At 40.6% G+C, this 13,693-nt stretch overlaps 1 pseudogene; it reads right to left on the bottom strand.

Annotated features, from left to right (window-relative positions):
* Positions 1–9,591: 9,591 nt before the first annotated feature.
* LOC112806232 (heterogeneous nuclear ribonucleoprotein A1-like 3) overlaps positions 9,592–13,693 on the bottom strand; it is a 12,754-nt pseudogene continuing 8,652 nt past the window's right edge.

Raw genomic sequence — 13,693 nt, 5'->3', positions numbered from 1 at the left:
TGAAAATAGAGAAAGGTCTAAAAAAGAAGTTGTGCAATATAGATTATATTTGATAATATTTGAAACCAGTAAGACAATGTTTGATAACATTACCCGAGTTCTAGTTTCCTCACCTGTGAAACATGGGTTTCTAGACATGCTTCGCAAAACTGTGATGAGACCAACAGAAGATAAAACATTGCCTAACACAGTTCCTAGAATATAATAGGCATACAGTGCATGTTACTAGTTTCCTTTTTCTTTTTTTCTAATTCAGTCCCTTCAGGGTGATTCATGCCCACTGGCTTCTTGCAGTCTTCCTACTGTGACCTGAACCGGGCCCTCTTCCTCTATGAAAGCCTACCCCCTCTCCCTGCACAATTTCAGCACTTTATTAACTGGGTCTTGAATATTTGATTCATGCACGTCTTATCTTTCAATAAGGCAGCAAGCCCCTTCAGAACAGGGACAAGGGCTTCTATTTCTTTTGTAAATTCAAGAGCCCGGGCAGCTCTGGACACGTGGGGACCACAGGATAATGGCTAGCCAAGGTAATTCTGGTTCCATACAAGCATATTCTTTCTTCTCTGACTTGGAATCCCCCAGGCCGTGGACCCTGAAAGGCCAGTTAGCCTTTTCAGTATTAGCCTACAAGAGTTATGTGATTATAAATTCAACTCTGTGTGTGTGTGTTGGGGAGATAAGGATATTGTGGGGGATGAAAGTGGAGTATAACTTTCAACTGAGAAATATACACTTGAGAAATAAAGATCTGGATTAATACATGGAAACAACACATTGAGGATTTATTCCTATTAGTTTTCTTTTGGTTATTAATTCTTCCTAATTGCCCAGTTTCATGTTGGAGTTCTAGTGGAATTAACCTTTAACAACTTAAATTGATATAACCGATTCCACTGTCTTTCACCTGCTTGCACTCATTGATCTGAGCCTGAAGTGGTACCACCCAGAACAAGTACAGTATGCTGCTCTAGGCTTGAAGCCAGATAAACTGTGTCCAGTCTCCTACAGCTCAAACTTCATTGCCTCATGGAAGTCTTCCCTGACCTCCCTAAATCAATTCCCCTCAGCGTTAGAGAAAGCCGTACCATATACCTCTCATTCACAGCAATGGTCACGGTTGTAGCTCTGTTTCAGTGAGTATTTGGTTATGTTCAGAAACACAGAAGGGAGAACAAAATTCCTGGCATCTAGTTGAAAGCTGACTTCTCAGAAGATGAACTAGATATCTACCTTGACATCTTCTCAAGCACCTATTTATGTTACTAAACAGTGTATGGAAAAATCTGGAATGTGAAGTCAGACATATCTGATGTTTATCAATATATAACCTTGAGCATGTTACTTAACCTTTCTAATATAGCGAAGTTACCAAACAATTCACTGGAACTCATAACATCCAAAACGCTCTCACACATTTTTTTTTTGTTTTTTGTTTTTTGTTTTTTTTTAAGAGAGGGAGAGAGAGAAAATCTTAAACAGGCTCCACACCCAGCATAGAGCCCAATGTGGGGCTCGATGCCACAAACCTGAGATCACGACCTAAGCTAAAATCAAGAGTCTAACGCTTAACCGATGAGCCACCCAGGCTCCCCTCTCTCACACATTTTAAAACACATAATGTGACTTGGTGTTCTGATGTTTTCCCCACAGAAGAAACCAAGCTATTTAGGGCACCAAGAAAAGACTGTGATATATAATTCAAAGTTTACTTTTTGATTCATTGAGTTTAAAATAAAAACTGCTTAAATATTTTTAATTGTGTCAACTTATTCTCTATAACTAAAACAATCTCTATGACAAATGCTTTAAAAACAAAAGACTGGTTAAACTTAATAATAATCTGGATTTTTCTGTGACTCTACTGTTTACTAATGGTAAATTAAATGAAATTTCAACCCAAGCACATTCATGTGTATAAAGTATCATAGTCAGTGTTAAGGCTGTAAAGATTAAAAAACAAAGAAGACAATTTGCCTCCAATGGATTCACAGACTTATGTATGAGGGAGGGAGAGAAGGAGAGACAGATTTCCTAAAAAGCACAAATAAGCAGAAGAGAATGAAACCCTGAGATCCCAGCTATGGTATCTGAGGAACATACCATCTCCCTACACACCCCCCACTTTCCCATCCTTGACAAATATCCTAAAGATAAATGGAGATGGCTTCTGGCCCATCCATAAGTCTGATCAGAAAGGATTTATAAATGAGAAACAAGAGATCCTAAAAGAGACTTGCAGCTTCATAGAAACTGCCCCTTTGGTAAACTTAAAGTATATATAGGAAATTCTGAACTTGTAGCTCTGGGGTTAAAAATTCGGGGATGCATTCTCAAAATACATTTAGAGATATGAAAACCTTTGGAGACATTTCTTATCTAACTATCACTCAAAGGCCATAGGCTTTTTTTTTTTCACACAGAGTATGGGTAATTTTGTCCTATGGTATGTAAATGCAAACAATAAGAGATATAAAATCATACAGCAAATTGCTAGTTAACAAATTCATCTACAAATCCGTCTAGACAAGTTCTAATTTCTATGTGTATAAGTTTCCTTATTTGCAAAATTGGAGGGAGGATAATTGACACCAATCTCATGGTTATAAGGAGAATTAAATATATATATATAATGTATAAAACTATTAGAATAGTTGCTGACCTACACAAAGTATTCAATTAATACTAGCTCTAATAATGGTAAGTGCATCCCAATTTTCCCAGTCTTCAAAAAAAGATAAAATGTTAAATATAATAAAATTGACATTCTAAACTCTTCTGGTTAAGAATTTTTCTTGCCCTGGGAATTAAGCATTTTACAAGATGGTAAAGGCTGTTTTATGACATGAAATGTAAGTATTCTTTTGTCTTAAGGTGATTTTCAGTTTCATTAGTTTATTTATTATGAAACCCCTAAAATATATTAAGTTCCATATCTCAAGTGAATAATTTAGCAATTCATTTGTAAATACATGAAGACCCCAGTCAACCTATATTTACTAAATCCCCATATTCCTTGATATTGTCACCATGACATGCTGAAGGAAAAGGATTCCGCAAATATAAGCTACTTCGTAGCCCACCACCATGTTCATAATGAAAGCAAATTTTAACAACTGGGAGCAAGGATCAGAGAACAATAAAGGTGAGTTTTGCCAGTCAGTGGGAAAACTGACAAAATTTCAAATCTCCTGACAGTTCATCCTTCAACGATCTCTCAGAGTTTAGAACACAACTCTCGTATAAAACTATATAAAGATTTCCCTTCACATTTCAAAATTGGCCCTTAAGCTCCCCCAGGAGCCACTGTAAGAAGGTAGTAACAGTCATGGCTCATCTCACCCCATCCTTTTGGGTTTCATAATTCTCTCTTCTTTCCCTGGTTCTGGAATGGATCTAGTTTTGCCACCAACATCTCCTTAGTGGGTTGGGGGAGAGAAGAGTGAAGGATACATTAACTGAATATTTATTATGCACAAGGCATTTTATATCGAGATTCGGAAACATTCCTATCCTTCTTGTTTAAGTTAATATAAGAATAAAGTTTCTCAAAAGGAACTTTCGGTAAGAAACTAGAAGAAAACAATTCTCATCCACTCCCCTATTCCCACCCTCCACCCACTGCCGGACCCCCCAAAATAAGTTTATAGAACATAGGGCTTTGCTCTAAGAACATAACTTTGTCTGGTTGAGCTTATGAGGCATCAGCTATTTTTCCCTTTATCAACTACCCTCCAAACCCTTTTCAGAACCTCAACATTTTCTCTTGTCACTTTGTTTCCTTTCTCCCTTCAGCATATCTACCCCCTCTACTTCTTCAGGGGCAAAAACCATAGCACAGCCTGGTAAGATAAGAAGCTCTACAGTATCCCATGGGTCACACCTGTTTAAACCCAACAAAAAAAAGTATGTATTTTATTTTTTAAAAAACACTCTAATGGGCCAATGTCAGCTGGTATTTTCCCCTTTCCTATAAAAGGCAGGGAGTCGTTCTCCTGCTGCATTTCCTGGCCTGACTAAAGATGCACTGGTGTTCAGGATATACCATGGGAAATAAGGAAGACATACCAAGGAGGTCAGAAGATCAACAGCCCCTTGAAAGAGTAGCAATCAAGGTGTTTACATTGACTAATTCTTTTCTCCCTTCAATTTAATCAGTAACAAGTATAATTAAATTTATCTGATCTAAGAAGCACAAAGCACTATCGAATTAAAATATTTTGAAATCACAGATGCTGTTTGAAGACAGAACTAAAAGCTGTGGAAAGGACTGGTGTGGAGGGAGACAATCTTCCAGAGAATCTTGTTTTTCTTTTCTGACTCAGGGAAGGGAATGAGAATGAAAGTGGAGATGAAAAAAAAAGAGAAAACAGTGCGCATGAAAAACATTTTCCTAGGAAATAAAGGCACTGGCAAGGAGAATGGAAATATAAGACACATCCCTACCTGAAGATAAGCTAATATGATAACAACATATATACAAGTGAACTCCAGTGCTGAAATTCATACACCACAGATTATGTGTATTATCTGTAAGAAACACTTCTAGTTACTTTAAGCTGTGTTCACTTCTATTTTTAAAACAAATAAATGAATTCCATCCTTCTTTGAGAATTAATTGACGGGCACAAACTTTTACTGGATGGATTAGAACTAGAACTCCAGTTTTTCCCCTAAGCCAACTAGAGTAGAACATCAATGGGGAATTAATTTTAAGCCACTTTTGAAAACCAAATGGTCAGAGGCAAGGTTAAGCTTACCGCTGGATCTGAACTACTAGCACTGTTTGTCAGTTGTAACCTTGTACTGTGTTAGGGTGCAGGTGATGAAGGGAGGTGTGGTGCTGAGAGGTTTTGCATCTGAAATGCCCTTTTCTTTGGAGATGTCTAAGGACTGGTTCCCTTAATGGGAGAAGGAAAAAAGAGATGTTGCCATTTGGTCAAGAGGAAGGAAAGGAAGAAGAATGCATTTGTTTTTTGCTAACACAGAGGAATCATACAGACTTGACTCTGTACTTTCAACTCTGAACTTTCCAAGAAAAGTAAAAATGTAAGGAATACGCACCTCACAGGGTTTGTCGTGAAGGTGAAATCAGATGATGTGTAAAGAGCCTGTTCTTGGCACACACCAGGCCCTCAAAAACCGTGTCTTTTCTTCCCAAAGAGGGTAGGAGGAAAGAACAGTCACCACAGGGGTACTACTCTGACTCCCCAGGTCCAGATCTCCACAGGTAGTTACTTTCTGAGAGAGTGACCCGGCCTCCGCCCCGCGCTGGCCCAGCTCCCCTGAATCCTCGATGGTGGTCCCTGATCCCAGCGGGAAGGAGCCACCCCACTCACCTGTGCAGCTGCGGGCGGTAAGCTGGGACAGCCTGTGGACCCGCGCTGCCCGCTTCTTATAGGAAGCGGGAGTCGTAGCGGGCCAATGGGCGCCCGAGACAGCCGAGCAGCAGCCAATGAGAAGAGAGTTCGCCTGCCCGGCGCGGGGGGAGCATCGGCGGGAGCTGACCTCCGCTTGGTGCTGACGGTCCCCGCCAGCCTGCACCTTAGCCTTTAGATATATCCGACTCCTGTTTTAATTAAGCTAATGCCAGGCCATCCTTAACTACATAAGTCTAATATTAAACAACCCGGAGTTGGAAATTCCCTCCAAACCAAGATGACATCTACTGACATAATGACCTTCTATAGGCTTGTCTGCTTCTCTAGGTCGCCAACAAAGCAGGAATTCCCCCCACCTCCCACAGGTCTCTGTGCTTCTGGGTTATTCGATAGCCCAGCCCTACTTCACCATTCTTTTGGTGTCTTCCCTTGTTCCTTGAGAAAGAGCGATTGTTTAACTTTTTAGAAGGGAAGTGCTCAATACGTTTCCAATTAAAGAAATGTTAAAGCTGCAAGCAGATGAGCACGGTATATTACCAGAAAAAAATATTTGAACAACATGGCACAGGAGTCAAAAATTTGGACTAAGTTATTTATTGGTTGAGTGCTCAGTCCATTAGATCCTGTCCCAAAGGACTATAGGTGTAACACATTATATTGTAGGATATTTTTTCTTCAATTTTTTAAAAGCCACGTTTATTGATGTATAATTTACATGCAGTAAAATTCACCTTTTGGAGATGCACAGTTCTGCGTGCTTTGACAAACATATACAGTTGTGTAACCACCAATTGAAATATAGAACATTCCCATCACGTCAAAAAAAAAGTTCCCTTGTCGGGAACCCTCCTACACTGTTGGTGGGAATGCAAGCTGATGCAGCCTCTCTGGAAAACAGTATGGAGGTTCCTCAAAAAGTTGAAAATAGAGTTACCCTACGACCCAGCAATTGCACTACTGGGTATTTACCCCAAAGACACAAACGTAGTGATCCAGAGGGGTATGTGCACCCCAATGTTTATAGCAGCAATGTCCATAATAGCCAAACTATGGAAAGAGCCAAGATGTCCATCAACAAATGAATGGATAAAGAAGATGTGGTATATATATACAATAGAATATTATGCAGCCATAAAAAAAAAAAAGAAATCTTGCCATTTGCAACGACGTGGATGGAACTAGAGGGTATTATGCTAAGCGAAATAAGTCAATCAGAGAAAGACATGTATCTTATGATCACACTGATATGAGGAATTCTTAATCTCAGGAAACAAACCGAGGGTTGCTGGAGTGGAGGGGGTTGGGAGGGATACGGTGGCTGGGTGATGGACACTGGGGAGGCTTTGTGCTATGGTGAGCGCTGTGAATTGTGCAAGACTGATGAATCACAGACCTGTATCTCTAAAACAAATAATACATTATATGTTTAAAAAAAAAAAGGAAGAAGATAGTAGGAAGGGAAAAATGAAGGAGGGGAGATGGGAGGGGGAGACGAACCATGAGAGACTATGGACTCTGAGAAACAAACAGGGTTTTAGAGGGGAGTGAGGTGGGGGGATGGGTTAGCCTGGTGATGGGTACTAAGGAGGGCATGTATTGAATGGAGCCCTGGGTGTTATATGCAAACAATGAATCATGGAACACTACATCAAAAACTAATGATGTAATGTGTGGTGACTAACATAACATAATAAAATAAAATTAAATTAAAAAGTTCCCTTGTCTCAATCCTTCATCTATCTTCAGAGCAAGCAATGTAGCATCTTTGACTCTATCTCTGACTTGCCTGCCCCCTTCTAGCATTTATAAGGACCTTTGTGATTACTTCGTGCCTACCCAGATAATCCAGGATAATCCTCCCATCTCGAAATACTTAATTTAATCACATCTGCAAAGTCCCTTTTGCCATGAAAAATAACATATTCATAGGTTACAAAGATTAAGACATGGACACCTCTGTACCAAAATTAGAAGCTTTGAGTGGTACCCAGATGGGAAATGGTCTCTCTCCTTATGTTTGTACTATCTTCTAGATCTGTGAAAATCTTTTTTTTTTCTGAGATAGATTTCTTTCTTTATTTATTTGAGAGAGCGAGCAAGAGAGAGAGGGCATGCATGAGCAGGGGGAAGGAGCAGAGGGAGAGGGAGAAGCAGATTCCCTGCTGAGCAGGGAGCCCAACGTGGGACTCGATCCCAGGCACCCCGAGATCTGTGAAAATCTTTGGCAAGGAGTTTTCTGATCCTGAGATGTGTCTTTTGAGATATTAAAAGTACTGATTCCATGGATAGTAATAAAGAACACCTCATTGCACTCCCTGGATCTTCAGCAGGACATATTTGAGAAGGGACGCATCCCAACTTCCTGTTTCTCCTTTGCTAAGCTGCCTTGGTGGTATCTTTGGTTTGGCCCTCCTTGATCTTTGCCAGGTCCTCTTCTTCTTCCCTCCAGACACCCAGAGTTCTTCTGAGCAAGGATCTAGGCCCTCTTCTCTCAGTCCATACCCTTTTCCTTGCCAATGTCATCCTCTTTCCTGTTTTTAAGTGTCCTTGGTATGCTAACAATTCCAAAATATATATTCCAAGACCAAACCTTCCTTCTGAACTCCAGACCTTTAAATCCAACAGCTTATTTGATATCTCTACTTCCATAACACACTGGCATCGTAGCATATCCAAAAGAGGACCTGGGAAAGTAACAAGTGTTGGTGAGGACGTGGAGAGATTTGAACTGTTGCTTAAATCCAACAGCTTATTTGATATCTCTACTTCCATAACACACTGGCATCGTAGCATACCCCAAAGAGGACCTGGGAAAGTAACAAGTGTTGGTGAGGACGTGGAGAGATTTGAACTGTTGCACACTGCTGGTGGGAGTATAAAATGATTCAGCCCTTGTGGAAAACAGTTTGGTGGTTCCTCAAAAAGTTAAACAGAGAATTAACATAAGACCTGGTAATTCCACACCTAGGTATACACCCAAAATAACCTAAAACAGATTCTAAACAAATCATTATACACCAATGTTCACAGCAACACTAATCACAATAGCTGAAAGGTAGACACAAAAGTCCATCCATCCATTCAATGGATAAATGGATAAACAAACTGTGGTATATACATACAATGAAATACTATTCAGCCATAAAAAATCAGTGAAGTACTAATACAGGCTACAACCTGAACGAGCCTGGAAAACGTTATGCTACCTGAAAGAAGCCAGACAAAAGATCAAACATATCGTATGATTCAATTCATAGGAAATATCCAGAATAGGTAAATCCATAGAAACAGAAGGCAGTGTGGTGGCTGCCAAGGGCAGAGAGGGGGAGAAAAGGAGCAACTGTTTAGTGGGTACAGGGTTTTATTTTGAGATGATGGAAATGTTTTTGTAGATAGAGGTAGTGGTTACACAACAATGTTGATGTACTAAATGCATCGTTCAGTTTAAAATGGTTAATTTTATGTTATGTGAATTTCACCTCAATAAAAAAAGGTAAATGATCTCCCTGCCTGCCTCAAGTCTCCTTCCTTCCTGCATATGCTTCTTTTTCATCTCCTTCATCCCACAAATGACCAAATTTGGTCTCTTCTACCTCTAATATATACTTGAACTCATCCACTCCTCTCCATGTCCTCTGCCACTGTGCCAGTCCAATCCACCACCATCTTGTCTCTGAAATACTGCGGTTATCTCCTCTCTGGTTTTCCTTTTTCTTCCTCCATTCTCATTTTTAAAATATGCCAAAAACTACTGTTGAGTCTACACAATCATTTTTGCCACACTTTCCAAATGCAAAAAAAAAAAAAAATCATGTCTCTACACTGACCATAGCGATAAAATGGCTCCCCATTATTCATAGGATGAAGTTCACTTATTATTTTTTAAAATATACATTTAAATGATCAGGCTATTACATTTAGCAATCAACAGCATGGGTGCAAAAAAAAAAAAAAAACTACATTAAAACCCTTTGTTGGAATGCTTTACACTTTGCACAGAACAGAAACTAAAATAACCTTCTATACAATTAGTCACAAATAGAGTCCTCGGGTGTTTTGCCCAGACACATGTCTAAAACATGTCTTCTTCATAGCAGCTCGGCCCTGCCCCCACTGTGCTTGGCCGAGTTCACAAATCTGTTGTAACCTGTAGCTTCCCTGTCACTTCTCTGACTCTCCTCTCCTGCTAAGCTTTGTTTCCTGGCAGTAATTAAAACCTCCTGTCACTTCCATAGATAATGCTGCTGCTGGAACTGCCATCGCCACCTTGGTTTCGTGGTTTGGCAAAGTATTAGCCTCCACCACTATGGGGCCCAGAGCTTCCGGCTCTAAAATTTCCTCCTTTCATGGGTCCAAACTTTGAAGATTGATTGTTGTAGTTGCCAAAATCATTACAGTTTCCGCCACCTCCAAAGCTGCTTCCATCATTACCAAATCCATTAAAGCTATCTCCACTGGCCTATATCCACCACCACCTCGACTGCCACCAAAGCCACCTCACCCACTAGAGTTTCCCCTACAACCAAAGTTGTCATTGCCCCCAAAACCACCTCCACGACTGCCACCAAAATTTCCAGAACCACTTCAACCTGTCTGGCTGGATGAAGCACTCACCATCTCATGCTTATCTAGGACTTTCCTTACCTCACAGTTGTGGCCGTTCACAGTATGGGCTTTTTTGAATGACAATCTTGTCTCCAGAGTCATGGTCATCAAATGTTACAAAAGCAAAGGCTCTCTTTCTGCCACTGCCTCCGTCAGTCATGATCTCGATCACTTCAATTTTCCCATACCGTTCAAAATCACCTCTTAGGTGATGGTCTTCAGCATCTTCTTTAATGCCACCCACAAAAATCTTTTTCACAGTTAAGTGGCACCAGGTCTTTGAGAATCTTAAGACAGCCCTCTTTGGTTCCACAACTCTTCCATCCACCTTGTGTGGCCTTGTATTCGTGGCTGCATCCACCTCCTCCACAGTGGCATGGGTGACAAACCCAAAGCCTCTGGAGCGTTTGATGTTTGGCTCTCTCATATTCACACAGTCTGCAAGCATTCCCCATGGCTCAAAATGGCTCCTCAGAGGCACATTGGGTGTTTCAAAGCTCAAACCTCCGACGAAGAGCTTCTGCAGCTTTTCAGGCTCTTTGGGAGACTCTGGTTTAGACACGACAGCAGTGGGAAGGGAGACTTTAACAATGTTTACTCAGCGGTGTCCACGGGCCAAAAGCCATGGGATAAACCTTAAAGTCTTTTTCATCATCTGCAAAGGCCTCTGATCTGGCCCTTGTGTACCTCTCTAGCTTGTTACCCTATCACTCTCCCTTCTTTCACTGCATTCCATCCACCGCTGTGTTCTAATCCTCTCTGCAAAGCTCCTTCCCACTTCAGACCCTTCCCACATGCTTACCCTGAAGATCTCCATCCTCACACCCCAACCCCGTCTCTTCACCTGATGAACTTTTCCCACCCTTCATTTAGGTTTTCACTTGAGGGTCAATTCCTTTGCTCCCCGGTCTAAGTTAGGCTCCTAATTTGCCCCTTTCTCACACCCTGCCCGTTTGCTTTAGAGCACTTACAGCACTAGTTATTACCCAGTTGTGTGACTTCATTAACTTACATCTCCCACAAGACAAAAATTCTTTTTTGTTTTTGTTATTGTTTTTTTGTTAAATCTCCATTGGCTATCCCAGTGCCTGGCATATAGTAGTCTCTGGATATATTTTTTCAAATCATGACAACAGAATGATAGAACCTATGTTCAAATATGTGTGCATATATGCAGTTTGGCATTTCTGTAGAACTCATTCCCATTTGTGCAATACTGCCAGACTGCCTTCCAGAAAGATGATACCAACTTCCATCCCTACTCCCAAGAATATAAAACAACATCCTCATCCCAAACAACAGTGGATGCTATTCATTTTAATTTTGATAGTAGCAAAGACAAATATCTAATTTTAATTAGCATTTTCTAATTATTAGCAGAGCTGAGCATCTTTTCAGACATTTGTTCACTTGTGAATTTCCTGTCACTGCTCATTCTTTAATGGGCTATTTTTTTCTTATTGATAAGTAGGAGCTCTCTAGATATTATGGATGGTAACTATTATACGCATCACCATCACCTAAGCCTTTCATGTTTTTAACTTCATTTCAGATGTTTTATACCTTACAACAGTTTTGTTGTTATAAAGTCAAATCAATCTTTTATGCTAAAGCTTCAAGGAGCCCCCGGTCACTGTCTTCTCCCTCCTCCCAGTTCTAAGGTAGACAGAGGGAGATTAGTTGTGGGTGTGAGGTATAAGAAGTTAAGAGTGGAAACAGGGAGACTGGCTGAAAGGCTACTGAAGGGGTCCAGTGAGATATGATGCTGGATATGGGTAGAGTGCAGATGAAGAAAATGAAGAACGTATAACCTGAGGATGTGCTTCAGAGGTGGAGTCGATAGGATCAGCTGATGTCAGGGGTGGGAGACTGGTAAGGGAAACTGAGTTTCAAGGATAATTTATAGGCTCTTTACTTGGCAATTGGGTAGATTATGGTTGTACTTACTGAGATGCAGATGGCGGAGGGGGAGCAGGTTTGGCAAGGTGGAGAAAATTAAGCCTTGTTTTGGACTTGTTAGGTTTGATATGCCCCCCTTACTATCCAAATGAAAATGTCAGGTAGGCATTAAGCAATGGGAGTCCAAAATTCAGAAAAGAGATCACAGGCAGAAATATAAATTTAGAAGTCACTGGTATAATGATCATACATATAGTACATAAAATCACAGGGCTAGGGGCACCTGGGTGGCTCAGTCATTGGGCGTCTGCCTTCAGCTCAGGTCGTGATCCCGGGGTCCTGGAATCGAGCCCCACATCAGGCTCCCTGCTCGGGAGAAGCCTGCGTCTCCCTCTCCCACTCCCCCTGCTTGTGTTCCCTCTCTCACTGTGTCTCTCTATCAAATAAATAAATAAAATATTAAAAAAAAAATCACAGGGCTAGGTGAAATTCTCTAGGGAGAAAATGTATCAAGAGACAAGAAAGAGGCCCAGTGCTGGGCCCTGGGGCATGCCAATGTTCGGAGGCTAAGCAGAGGAGGACAAGGAGGCTGAAGGGATGGACACCAGGCAGGGAGAAAACTCAGGTGAATATGGTATCCAGAAGCCAAGAGGAGAAAGTGTTTTAAGAAGGAAAAACTGTCTGTTGCCTCTAATGCTACTTCAAGTTGAGGACAGAAATATAACCGGGATTCAGCAACAGGGAAGTCATTGGGATCCCAGACAAGAGCAGTTGTCAGTGGTGTGGGACAGAGGGAATCCAGTTTATATAGGCAGAGGTGAGATCAGGCCAGAGTCAACTCTTTCAGAGGAGTTTTGTTGTAGAGGAGCAGAAAAAAAATGTGGTTGCAGCTGGAGGGGGATGTGGGGTAAAGGGGGGATTTTCGGTTGTTGTTAATATAGAAAATACTAGAGAAAGAATGGTCCAGTAGGGCAGAAGAAATAGGTGATTTAGAAAGTGGGAGAATAATTGTAGGAGCGAAGTCCATCCTACTGATCTCATTAGTTCTAATAGGTCAGTCAGGTGAGTCTCTTGACTTCACGGGTACACAATCATATCCTCTGAAAAGGCACCTGAAAACAAAAATAGTAGCACTTTTCAAACAAGTGATCATCATAAAAGTCAGCATGGTGGTTTGTTTTGGGGGAGGCAGGAGTTACGACTGAGAGGGGGCATATAGACGGGATTCTGGTTGACTGGCAAAGTTCTAGTTCTTGAGCTAGGGGATGGATACAGGAGTACTTGCTTTGTAATAATTAAGATGCACACTAATTATTTCATGCAGTTTTGTTTCTGTTTTGACAAGAAAAAGATTAATGAAAAATAAACTATGTAAAAATAATAGCATTTTTTATCCTTTCTTTTTAATATTTATACTTATATCTATTTTTCATCCTACTGTGTTAGGTAGGGCTGTCAGGACAATGTTTAATAATAATATCCTCTTTTGTTCCAGGCTTTAATGGCAATGTTTCTATTGTTTTAATTAAGAATCACATTTGCTATAGGTGTCATGTTTTCTTTTATTTCAGACTATAAAGGGGTCTTTCTCAAACAGATGTTAAATTTTATCAAATGAATTATTGGCACATACTGAAATAATCACATAGCTCTTCTTTTTTATTTTTTTAATTTTATTTTATTATGTTATGTCACCACACATTACATCATTAGTTTTTGATGTAGTGTTCCATGGTTCATTGTTTGCTATAACACCCAGTGCTCCATTCAATATGTGCCCTCTTTAATACCCATCACCGGGCTAACCC

The sequence above is a fragment of the Callorhinus ursinus genome, unplaced genomic scaffold (genome assembly GCF_003265705.2).
Source record: "Callorhinus ursinus isolate GAN/ISIS: 27379988/994484 unplaced genomic scaffold, GSC_fseal_2.0 scaffold49, whole genome shotgun sequence".
NCBI classification, from domain to species: Eukaryota; Metazoa; Chordata; class Mammalia; order Carnivora; family Otariidae; genus Callorhinus; species Callorhinus ursinus.
The sequence above is the reverse complement of the archived record's forward strand: the minus strand, read 5'-3'. Positions and strand labels throughout refer to the sequence as shown.